This window comes from Henckelia pumila, chromosome 4, assembly GCF_033568475.1.
Source record: "Henckelia pumila isolate YLH828 chromosome 4, ASM3356847v2, whole genome shotgun sequence".
NCBI lineage: Eukaryota > Viridiplantae > Streptophyta > Magnoliopsida > Lamiales > Gesneriaceae > Henckelia > Henckelia pumila.
In genome coordinates this window covers 124459803-124472833 of record NC_133123.1, presented here as the reverse complement: position 1 = coordinate 124472833, position 13031 = coordinate 124459803, and positions in this window count along the sequence as shown.

Below are 13031 nucleotides of genomic sequence, written 5' to 3'. Positions count from 1 at the left end.
TTTCTGTGCACATTGGTGAAATTGGTTTATCAATCTGAGTCACGATGAATTTTATATTAATTTCTGAACATGCGGGCTTTGCTTGTCAGGCTTGAACTTATGACTAATGGGCCCTAAGCTGTTAGCAGCCTACATTATAAATAAGTTATTGCAGTACAGAAATTACACAACAGAGGTCAAATTTTCGAAAACCCTAGCCTCCAGTCTTGAGAATTCGGCCGCCCCCCTCTCTCCATCTTAGAGAATTTTCAGTCTGCGAATTTTGAATTTGCAGTCTGAATTAGCAGATCATATCTGTTCTATCTCTTCGCAGAAACTTCTGATAGACTTTCTAGTGCAGTCTATCAGAGGGATTAAACTTCTGTTCGTGGACCTGATTGAAGAATTGTTCGTCCATCAGTTCCTGGGATATACAACAAGAGCAGAGTTATCTGTTGGTGTCCATAATCTAGTTTCGAGATTCAAGGTAAAAATTTAATTGTTATTTAATTTTTACACGCACAATTTAATCGTAAAGTTTTGATACCCATGATATGGAATCGTTCCATATAAAATTTTAAAACTTCCGCTGCACCGGGTATCAATTCTGATTGATCTGAACACCGTTCTCCAACATATGGAATGGTGTGTAGTAGGCCTGATCTAGCATACACAATCAGTGTTGTGTCAATATTTATGGCTAATCCGGGTACATATCATTGGGAAGCTCTGAAGTGAATTCTCCGATATCTCATAAACACAACTGGGCTGGGGTTGAAGTTTGAGAAACATAAAGATGGAATTGATCCGGTAGTTGGATATGTGGATTCGGATTTTGCTGGGAACTTAGACACGAGAAAGTCATTGACTGAGGCAGAGTTCATAGCTGTTACTGAGGCCATAAAGGAAGGATTGTGGTTAAAAAGGATGATAGCGGAGTTTGGTGTAAAACAAGATCAAGTTGTAGTACACTATGACAACCAAAGTGCAATACACTTGACAAAACACCAAATCTATCATGAACGATCGAAACACATAGATGTGAAGATGCATTTCGTGAAAGATGTGATTGAAAAAGAAGATATGATCCTTGTGAAGATAGCATCAGAAAAAAAACCCTGCAGATGCTATGACGAAGTCACTGCCGTATGCTAAGTTCAAAAAATGTTTGGACTTAGTTAATGCGGTGATTGGAAATTAGCCAAGGCGGCTAGGATGGAGAGCAACATTCAACCTGAAAGAATCAAGGTGGAGATTGTTGAAGTATGCTTCTATCAGATTGAATGAGAATAGAAAAGAGATCGGATCGAATAGTACAGATCAGGTGAGCTCAGTGATCTGATGAGTTCATGACCAGATCAAATACTAGGATCATATCGAAGTTGATGGTCAGATGAGTCTTCGGATGAGTTCATGCAGATTGATTGCTTGAGTATTGTAACTTGGTTAGAAGTCAGATGAAGTGTCCGAGAAGTTATATGCTTGAAGGCAGATCAATGCAAATTGAAGTACGAGGGCAGATCAGACTGATGAATGAAGACTTATCGGGTTGGACCATGTTGACTTTATAATTGGGCCGTAAGTTACTGTTGACCTAAAGCCCAAGATGAAAATCGGTTTATTTCTCTATATAAGCAGATGGAAGCTGGCCGCAACAAAAAAACAGAAAATCAAATTTCCTCAGAATATATTGAGAGAGAAGGAGACATTTCGGAGGAGAAAACTAAGCGAAGATTGTGACGGGAAGAATTCAAGGCTTTAAGCTTGAATTGTGTTTGTATCTAGCTTGAGAGTTTATCTTAGTCCATCTCTGTAATAAGCTATGTTCTTGAGCTTAGATTGTTCTATTGGTGATTAATAAAGTAGTTGTGTTGCTCTCCCATGGACGTAGGCAAATTCCTTGCCGAACCACGTAAATACTTGCGTTATTTATTGCTTTCGCGTGATTGTTTGAGTTTGATCTGTGTGCGTTGGTTTTATCTGTTTATGGGATTGTGTTCTTACGTGCGTGGTGAATTCTCGAATATTAAACATCCGGATTGATTCCTAACATATTTTGTTAAAAATAAAAAGAAAAAAATCAGATTAATCGGGTTATCGGGTATGGGTTCGGTTTAGCCATTTTTGAATTGGTTCGGATTCGGGTTGAGAAATTTTAAATAATATTTTCGTCAACCCAACCCGAACCCACCTAAATTGACACCCCTACTTGTTATTCAAATATTCAAATGAATGCTAAAGTATTCACCCATAAATGGAATCTTTAAACAAAACTACTCAAATAAATTAATGTTAAAAAGTTTGCTTTGGTGTACAATATGAAATCCACAAAATCTCTACTGAGATGAATTTTATGAGACAGACCTGTTATTTGGTTCATCCATGAAAAATTATTACTTTTTATTGTAAATATGAGTAAGATTAACCCGTGTTAGGATCGGGGATGTGTATAAAGGGGTTGAATACACACTTTTAAGATATTTTTAAAAAAGGTGCCAAATAATGCGGCCGGTCGAGTTGATGTTAGCCAAACAAGATCAAAAGTCTCAACGTCTGAAAACGGTCGAACCACAAATAGTGCGAAAAACAATTCGATATCTTTCAATGAGTCTTTATACTCAACTCAAGATAATATCAACAAGATAAAGTAATGCTGCATTAGAATACTTTGGTTTTACAAAACTTTGTAACAACTCACTCCAACTTTAGAACTTATCCACTGCCTAAATCGAAAATCTTAGTTCACCACAAAGATAAAACAACAAACATTATCAAACAAAACCACAAATGTGGCAACCCCGGGCTCGTCTACTTTAATCCCACAACTCAATACTAAGCATTAGAACTAAGCACAAGTAATACAAAAGAAATTTTTTTTTTTTTTTTTTTAGAAATTGGACCTCCGCTCGATCGGTTAAACTTGACCGATCGAGTGGCCAAGAAATCCCAAACCCTCGGGTTGGCATTTCATGTGCACCGCTCGATCGGTCAAAGTGAACCGATCGAGCGGCCCCTCCAGTGCAGAAAATCTGCAGATGTTTCTTTTGTTCTTGTGCTCTCCTTTGCTAGTGTTTTGCTATCTAACAACATGTAATTCAATATAAACAAGGCTAACATACTAAAACAACATGTACAAGATACATGACAACTTTATTCAAAAGCCAAGTTTACAAGATACTACAAGTATTCAAGTAACTTCAAGAGTACATCCACTAGATTCTACAACACAACCATCACATTCTATAAAACATTAACTCAAGTTCTTGACAGCATTTAAACATTCTTAGCCCGAAACGCCACTCCTCTAAACTTCCAATCGCTCAAGACCTTCTACGACTCGGCCCTGTATCATCTGTTGCAATGCACACACAAAATAAAACAACAGCCGGATAAACCGGTAAGTATAAAACTTAGTATGAAACAACGGAAACATATATTGAAACATAGATATCAAATTCCATGCATTTCAATATAAAAGACAAATAGGAATTGCAAGGCAATTAGCTACAAAATAGAGGCTCAAGATTTAATATACATCACGGTTTAGATGCTAGAATGCATCACTCATCATCAGGTTCAACTCACCACTGATGCTATCACCGAAGTTGAAATATCAATGTTATAGCTCGTCATTGATACTTGATATCGAAGTTTGTAACTCATCAACGATATTGTAGCAAGGCTAGTAAGAACATGCTTTATAAGACAATACAATACACCATCATCTTACTACAAATCTTGCTAATATACTCAAACAATGCATAACCAAATTATAAACATATAATGCCAAGTAATGTGCGATTTAAGGGAATCGAGAGATTGAACTCGTCTCGACTAAACATCCCCAGCTTGATCATCATCGTATCATACATTTCTTGATAAAGAGCTAGCTAACTCCACAAGCTACAAAACACACAAGCTCTATCAAAAATTCTGCTCAAATACAATTCAATCCTCAAGGTGTAAGCCTCACCAACCTTGATCAATTTTTTCCGATTCAAAACTGAAATGCCCGAAGTCGATGTCCTTAGATTAAATCTGAAATGAATGGTATTCATGGCCATAACATCATCAAGAATTCATTTATACCACAGCTTAATCATACGGAGTCAAAATCTATCAACTTCGTAAACCAGCGACGTAACAATAATACAACCGATAATCGAAACTCAAACCCATCAATTCTAACAACCATAATCAGCTTTTAAACATAATATAGCAGCAAGATATCATCATAAATCAGCCAATTCAGCTAACATACTGTTCTAACAAGAGCTGGAAATCATAACAAACTCAAACAATATCCGTTCTTTGTTCCGACCTCGATACAATCACGCATACAAACCCAAGAACACATAACCATAGTCAAATTCCAAGTTCTCCCAACAACATATTTTCGAACTATACAGAATCAAGATAATACTTACATCACAACGAAGCTCTTGTTGCGAGGATTCCAAAACCGTGCTCCGAATTTTATTCGGATGGACGGATCTTGCACAATCAAAGTTGGAAGATAAAGATACAAAGGAAAATGGAAGCTCTCAAGTTCTTACTCTGAATTGGAATGTAAATCTGATGCAAAAGAGATATTATACACGTACAAATCCAATACAAGACATGTGTCCTCCACTAAATCCAAAATTTGCATTTTGGCCCTTCAAAACCTCATTATTTTCAATTCAGTCCTTATGACAACTTTTAATTCAATTTCAATCCTAAATAATTTAAGAATATTAGAATTTAAATTCAAAATCCAAAATTCTCAAATTAAATATACTCGGATTAAAATTAAATAATCTCGGGCCTTACAGTTCTCCCCTACTAAGATATGATTTCGTCCTCGAAATCGCATGCAGTCTGAATATACATAAGATAATGAAATAACAGAAACACTGAAGAAAACTCACATCAGTGAAATAGTTCTGGATAACACTGTCTCATATCCTGTTCCGTCTCCCAAGTAGCTTCCTCAATTCCGTGTCTACTGTTGGAACACGGTGGTTCTCCGGATCGAAAAAAAAAAATGATACCCGTTGCAGCGGAAGTTTTAAAATTTTATATGAAACAATTCCATATCATAGGTATCAAATTCCTACGATTAAAATTGATAACATAAAATTTAAACAATGTAAATTTTACCTTAAAATCTCGAAGCGAGATTATGGACACCAACAGATTAATCTGCTCTTGTTGTATATCTCAGGAACTGATGAACGAACGTTTCTTCAATCAGGTCCACGAACGGAGATTTAATCCCTCTAATAGACTGCACTATAAAGTCTATCAGAAGTTTCTACGAAGAGAAATTAACAGATTTGATCTGTTAAACCAGACTGCAATTTTGAAAATTACAGGCTGGATTTTCGATGACAGAGAGGGAGAGGGGCGGCGGCCACCTAGAGAGATAACCCTAGGGTTTTCGAAATTTTTTATGAATTCTTGTGTCAATTTCTGTACTGCAATAACTTATTTATAATGTGGGCTGCTAACAGCTTAGGGCCCATTAGTCATAAGTTCAAGCCTGACAAGCAAAGCCCGCATGTTCAGAAATTAATATAAAATTCATCGTGACTCAGATTGATAAACCAATTTCACCAATGTGCACAGAAGCCATTTCTGCATCTTTTAAAGTCAAGACAAATTTTCTGAATCCGAATTCAGTGGTTTCCAAAAATGTCCATCAATATGTCATTTTAGGAAATCTTACTCCCTCTACTTTTAAATAAGAAGTCCTACTTCTTTATCCACTAAATTTAACTCTTTAAATTTAATTATCTCAACGGGGATTAGAAATCCATTACTTGTGTGACCCTCAATGGTTCAGGGATACAGCTAGTCGTGGGCTCACAACTCCTTGTGACTCGGAACAACAATTTCCGACTTGCCCATCGAATCATGATAAGAGCGTCTAGAAACATCGCCCCATGATTCCCTAGGTATCACTGACAGTGCCTGCAAGAACCAGTAGATTTTGGTTAGCGTACAGTACGGTCCCTTCATCCATATATCCCGATCGAATCAACAACCATTGGTACATTGAGAGTCGTTCGAGATTCGATAACTATGCAATGCATCTTGAAGATCAAATAGTGACATCGCATGTGCTACTAGGAAACCAAGTAACCTAAAACACATCATGTACTCTGGCCAGAGATTCTTCACACTAATATCTCCTCAGATTGCATAGGATATCCACACTCGCAAGTGTGCGGTGAATCCTTGACAACAAAGCATCGACTCCTATATGTGTCGTAACTGTACCCAATCCCGACACCTGATGACCCTAATAGAGTCGGTAAATGAGTCAAAGCACAGTACTAGAATATAGAGTCTCAATGATGTTTCAAGTAATAAGGACTAATGGTGTACAACCAAAACCGCGGACTATATCCACTCGATAAGTGATAACCACTTAGAAAGTCCGAATAGGGTAGTTCGATCATTCATCATATGAATATCCATTTGCATGCTTCGAACATCTCTATGTTCCATACAAATGAAACGTGGTACTCGGCATCGCAAATGCTAGTCTCAATTGACTAGGAACTGTTTAGAATATACAGTGAACATAAGTTGTGTTTCATGACAGTGATCTCTCTGTATTCACTATCTCATCTTACTTTAGTATATTCAAGGTCTTTATCAAAATAACAATAGTATATCATTATATAATAATAAGATAAAGTGAACGCCATTTAAAGAACGTATATTATATTAAACAAAGATTGTTTACAAAAAGAGACTCTCAAAGCCCTTAGCCACAAGTTGGCTAGCGGGGCATCAACTCTTTCAATCTCGCACTTGCCCTAAAGCCAACTAGTCATACTACGTAGTCCCATTGCTTCGCGATGTTTGTCAAATAATGGTCCTGGCAAGGGCTTAGTAAGTGGATCAGCGATATTGTCTGCAGAGGCCACTCTATCGACAGTGATGTCTCCTCTTTCCACGATCTCCCGGATGATGTGGTATTTCCTCAGTACGTGTTTGTATCTTTGATGAGACATTGGTTCCTTTGCCTGAGCAACGACACCCGTGTTGTCACAGTACACCGGGACTGGACCAACAGCTTTAGGAATAACGCCCAACTCTTGGACGAAATTCCTCATCCAAACGGCCTCTTTAGCAGCAGCTGATGCCGCAATGTATTCTGCCTCAGTGGTGGAATCCGCTGTGGTGTCCTGCTTGAAACTCTTCCAAGAGACACCACCGCCATTGAGCATGAACACAAATCCAGAGGTTGACTTCGAGTCATCCACGTCACTTTGGAAGCTAGAGTCGGTATAGCCTTCCAATTTCAGATCTCTTCCTCCATAAACCATGAATACATTCTTAGTTCTTCTCAAGTACTTAAGAATATCCTTCACGGCTTTCCAATGCATTTGACCGGGATTGGCTTGATATCTGCTCGTGACACTCAGAGCAAATGCCACATCCGGTCTGGTAGATATCATCCCATACATGATACTCCCTATGGCTGACGCATATGGTATGTGTGTCATTTTCTCTATCTCTTCGTCAGTCTTGGGACACATAGACTTGGATAGAGAGACTCCATGACACATAGGTAGATGTCCTTTCTTGGACTCATCCATTGAAAACCTTTTCAATATAGTGTCGATGTAGGTAGCTTGAGTAAGTCCTATCATTCTCTTAGATCTATCTCTATAGATCTGTATCCCTAGAATATAGGACGCCTCACCCAAATCCTTCATCGATAATCTACTTGACAACCATATCTTTGTTGACTGCAACATCCCTACATCATTCCCAATGAGTAAGATGTCATCAACATAAAGTACTAAGAATGTCACAGCATCCTTAACTACTTTCTTGTACACGCACGGTTCCTCCGGGTTCTTGATGAAATCAAAGTCCTTTATTGTTTCATCAAATTTCTGGTTCCAACTTCTTGATGCCTGTTTGAGACCATAGATCGATCTCTGAAGCTTACATACCTTATGCTCTCTTCCCATGGATGTGAATCCCTCAGGCTGCATCATATAGATCTCTTCCTTAATGTTTTCATTAAGGAATGCAGTCTTCACATCCATTTGCCATATCTCATAGTCATACCATGCAGCAATGGCAATAAGGATTTTTATGGACTTGAACATTGCGACTGGTGAAAAAGTTTCATCATAGTCAACACCTTGTCTTTGAGTGTAACCTTTTGCAACCAATCGTGCCTTGTAGGTAAGTACCTTACCATAAAGAAGGATCTATTGAAACTATTCCATCGGGAGGATCTACTAAAGACCAAACTTGGTTTGCATGCATCGAGTCTATTTCCGACTGCATAGCTTCAAGCCATAAGTTCGAATCAGCATCAGAAATTGCTTCCTTGAAGTTTCTCGGATAACATCCAATGTCAGGTTCACTTTGATCCCCTTCAAGAAGAAGACCATATCTAATAGGAGGCCTAGAAGTCCTCTCAGATATTCTAGTAATAGGCGTGTCTTGTGATGATTCTTGAGGTATAGGATCGTTATTTTGTATCTCGGGTTCTTCTCGAATTTCTTCGAGTTCCATCATCTTGCCTTTCTTATCCAATAAGAACTCCTTCTCCAAGAAGGTGGCATTTCTTGAAACAAACACTTTTGTTTCAGTAGGATGATAGAAATAATATCCGATTGAATTCTTCGGATACCCTACAAAATAACATAAGGTGGATCGACTATCCAACTTATCTCCCACTGTCTGCTTCACGTAAGCAGGACATCCCCAAATCCTCAAGTACGAATACTTAGGAGCTTTGCCATTCCATAACTCATATGGTGTTTTGTCCACTGCTTTAGTGTGGATGTTGTTCAACAACAATACCGCCGTTTCAAGAGCATAGCCCCAAAACGAAGGTGGGAGCTCAGTGAAGCTCATCATAGATCGAACCATGTCCAACAAGGTTCGATTGCGACGCTCCGAAACACCATTCAGCTGAGGTGTCATAGGAGGAGTCCACTGAGAAAGAATCCCATTATCTTTTAGATAATCCAAGAACTCGGTACTTAAGTATTCTCCACCTCGATCTGATCGAAGTGCTTTAATACTCTTACCTAGTTTGTTTTCTACTTCAGCCTTGAATTCTTTTAACTTTTCAAATGATTCAGACTTATATTTCATCAAATATAAGTACCCATACCTAGAATAATCATCAGTAAAGGTAATGAAGTAGGTGTGACCAAATTTTTTACCAATACTAAATGGTCCGCAAACATCTGTATGGATCAAATCCAATAGATTTTGACTACGCTCAGGTTTTCCTTTGAAAGGAGATTTAGTCATTTTTCCTTTCAGGCAAAACTCACAAGTAGGTAGAGAGTTAATATCAGACATATCAAACATGCCCTCTCCCACTAGCTTGTTCATCCTCCTTGAGGAAACATGACCTAGCCTAGCATGCCAAAGGTTTGCCGGGTTTTGATTATCAATTTTCCTTTTATTTTTTGTTACCGGTTTATCAACATAATTAATTGGAACGTCTTTTAATTTTAAATTATATAGATCGTTTTCAAGTTGTCCACATCCAATTAAACATTCATTCTTGTAAATATTGCAAATCTCATTCACAAAATTGCAAGAAAAACCATCTCTATCAAGCATAGAAATAGAAATAATGTTTTTAACCAAATCTGGCACATATAAAACATCTCTAAAAAATAACTTAAAATCATTCTGCCAAATTAAACAAATGTCTCCCACAGCTTTTGCTTCAACTCGAGAACCATTTCCGAGCCTCAGCTGGGTCTCACCCATCCTAAGCTTGCGACTTCTTGTCATCACCTGCAAATCATTGCAAATGTGAGATTGTAGTGACCCTTACCCGGATCACCTACTAACAGAACTTAGGCATGCAATTAACTTAATTAAACAGATATCAGAATAAAACTGCGGAAACCAATAAACATTATACAATCCCAAGTAAAGGAATCTGTAATTTATCCAAATAATATACAACCAAATCGAATAGCTGTATCAACCTCAAAACAATAGAAATAAAACCCAGACGAAGCTCTAGCTGGTCAAACACTGACTAGCCCCTCTTGGATCCACTCGCCTCGTCCAATCGCAAACCTGCCCCATGGAATAGGGTGTCCAGAAACACAGAGTACGAGACGTGAGCATAAAACGCTCAGTACGAGAGTATGAGTATACATGCATGCAAAGTGAACTCCCTATAAACTCGAGGTCAAGGATCAGATAACAGAGACAGACTGGGCCCTGGTATGTAGCACGCTGTGTCGTCGCTTCAGGAGGTGGCTCCCATACCGTAATACAAGTGGATGTGCCGGACCCAAATCGATGGAAGTCCAACCACTAACAGGATAGGGAAAAACCCTACTAACAGATATCTCGAAGGAGATAGCTCAGTATGCAAATGAATGCAGCATAAATCAATGACATATAAATCATGCAGTCACATAATACATGCATACTCAGTCAGGATATCTCGAACAGTACTTTCGTATCTCAAAACAGTGCAAGCTCTACCAACTCTAGGTCCACGCCTATAGTCTGCTCTACACTGCCAAATGATACTACTATCATTAAAGTGCTCTAAAAGCCTTAACTAAGCTATTGCATACTCCTAAATATTTATAGGAAGCAAAAGCTATACCTTCATCCGTCGTTAGCCCTTTGATGTCAATGCCTCCAAAACTTGGGCACAACTCCGCTACGACTATCGAACGCCTCGCCGACCGCCGGGTCAAGCCTAGAAAGGCTAGAACAACTCGAATAGACAAGAAAGGAGAGGGAAACACTCGGAATTGGCAATTGGAAATGAAGCCTCGGCCCTCTATTTATAGACAATGATCGGAACTTCCGATCCTTGATCGGAACGTCCGAACCTCGATCGGAACGTCCGATCCTGCCATCGGAGCTTCCGAAGATCCTGATCTGCCACGTGTCAAAATATCACTTGTTGACTCCGGATAGGGGTGATCGGAGCTTCTGATCCTGATTGGAGCTTTCGATCCAACCACACGTCATGCCTGACGTAATATTATCGGTGCCTCCGATCGCTCATCGGAGCTTCCGATCCTGTTCGGAGCTTCTGATCGTGCCTTCAGAGCTTCCGATCCGTCCGATACCCAATTTATTTAATTAGCATTAATCCTTTAATTACTCAATTAGGGTACAGGCTACTACATTCTCCCCCACTTAAGATATTTCGTCCTCGAAATCAGATCTTAAGTACCTAATGCAATACAGAAATCAGAAACATTCTTTATTCAAATCAAATGTTTACAGAGTTTGCAACTGAATACAACTTAAGAATGAAATCAAAACAACTCAGGATGGTCTTCACGCATCCTGTCCTCAAGCTCCTAAATAGCTTCCTCAGTGCCTCGGCGCTGCCACTGAACTAAAACCAAAGGAATGACTTTGTTCCGCAAAACCTTATCCTTAAAATCCAGGATACGAATAGGTTTCTCAACATAAGTCAAATACTTGTTCACCTGAACCTCAGACTGCTGCAGAATATGAGATTCATCCGCCACATACCGTCGCAACAGAGATACGTGGAACACGTCGTGAATACTGGATAGATGCGGTGGTAAAGCTAGTCGATAAGCCAAATCGCCAATGCTTTCCAAGATCTCAAACGGACCGATAAACCTGGGAGATAACTTGCCCTTAAGGCCAAAAATGAGAATCTTGCGGAAAGGTGACACTCTCAGAAACACTTTCTCCCCGACATCGAACTGCAAAGGCCTACGCTTGATATTAGCATAGCTGGCCTGACGATCCTGTGCAGTCTTAATCCGTTTCTTGATCTGATCAACAATGTCTATCGCCTGCTGGATAAACTCCGGTCACTTAGCCTGTCTCTCCCCCACTTCTTCCCAGAAGAGTGGAGTACGACAACGTCGCCCGTACAACACCTCAAAAGGTGCCATCCCAATGCTAGTATGATAGCTGTTGTTGTACGCGAACTCGATCAATGGCAAATGATCCTGCCAGGCTGAACCAAAATCCATAACGCACGCTCTAAGCATATCCTCCAAAGTACGGATAGTGCGCTCCGACTAACCATCAGTCTCCAGATGATAGGCAGTACTCAAACTGATAGTAGTACCCATTGCATGCTGAACACTTCCCCAGAATCTAGAAGTAAACCTGGGGTCCCGATCGCTGACAATGCTCACAGGCACTCCATGAAGTCGAACGATCTCCTGAATGTATAGCCTTGCCATACGATCCAAATTGTACTCCCGGCTATAGGCAATGAAATGCGCTGACTTGGTGAGTCGGTCCACCACAACCCAGATAGCATCACAGTTCCTCGGGGATAACGGCAAATGGGTCACAAAGTCCATTGTGATAAACTCTCATTTCCATTCAGGAATAGGCAGACTGTGAAGCAATCCTCCAGGTCGTCGGTGCTCTGCCTTGACCTGTTGACACACCAAACATCTCGAAACAAACTGATAAACACTGCGTTTCATTCCTTTCCACCAGAAACGAGTACGTAGATCCTTGTACATCTTGTTTCTCCCAGGATGAATACTCAACTTAGTGCGGTGCGCCTGAGACAAAATCTCCTCTCGCAACTCTTCATCCTGCGGAATCACAAGCCTACCAGACAAACACAGAAAGCCATCTGATTGATAATGAAATCCAGACGAGCTACCCTCGTTAGCTAGATGAGCTAAACGCTGGGTATTCGAATCAGACATCTGAGCATCTCGAATCCGCGAATACAAAGCTGGCTCAGATAATATTGCAAACATCTGGATACTCTGCATACCTTTCTTATTCTTGAAGGTATAACCTGAAGTACAACAGTCACTGATCGCACTAGACATCGAACAAGTCTGAAGTGCGGATAGTCGCACCTTGCAACTCAAGGCATCAACGGTGAGATTAGCAGCTCCTGGATGGTACTTTATCTCGCAATCATAGTCCTTAAGCAAGTCCATCCAACATCTCTGCCTCATGTTCAACTCCGCCTGAGTGAACAAATACTTGAGACTCTTATGGTCGTTGAAGATCTCAAATTTCTCGCCATACAGATAATGACGCCAGATCTTCAAAGCGAACACAATGGA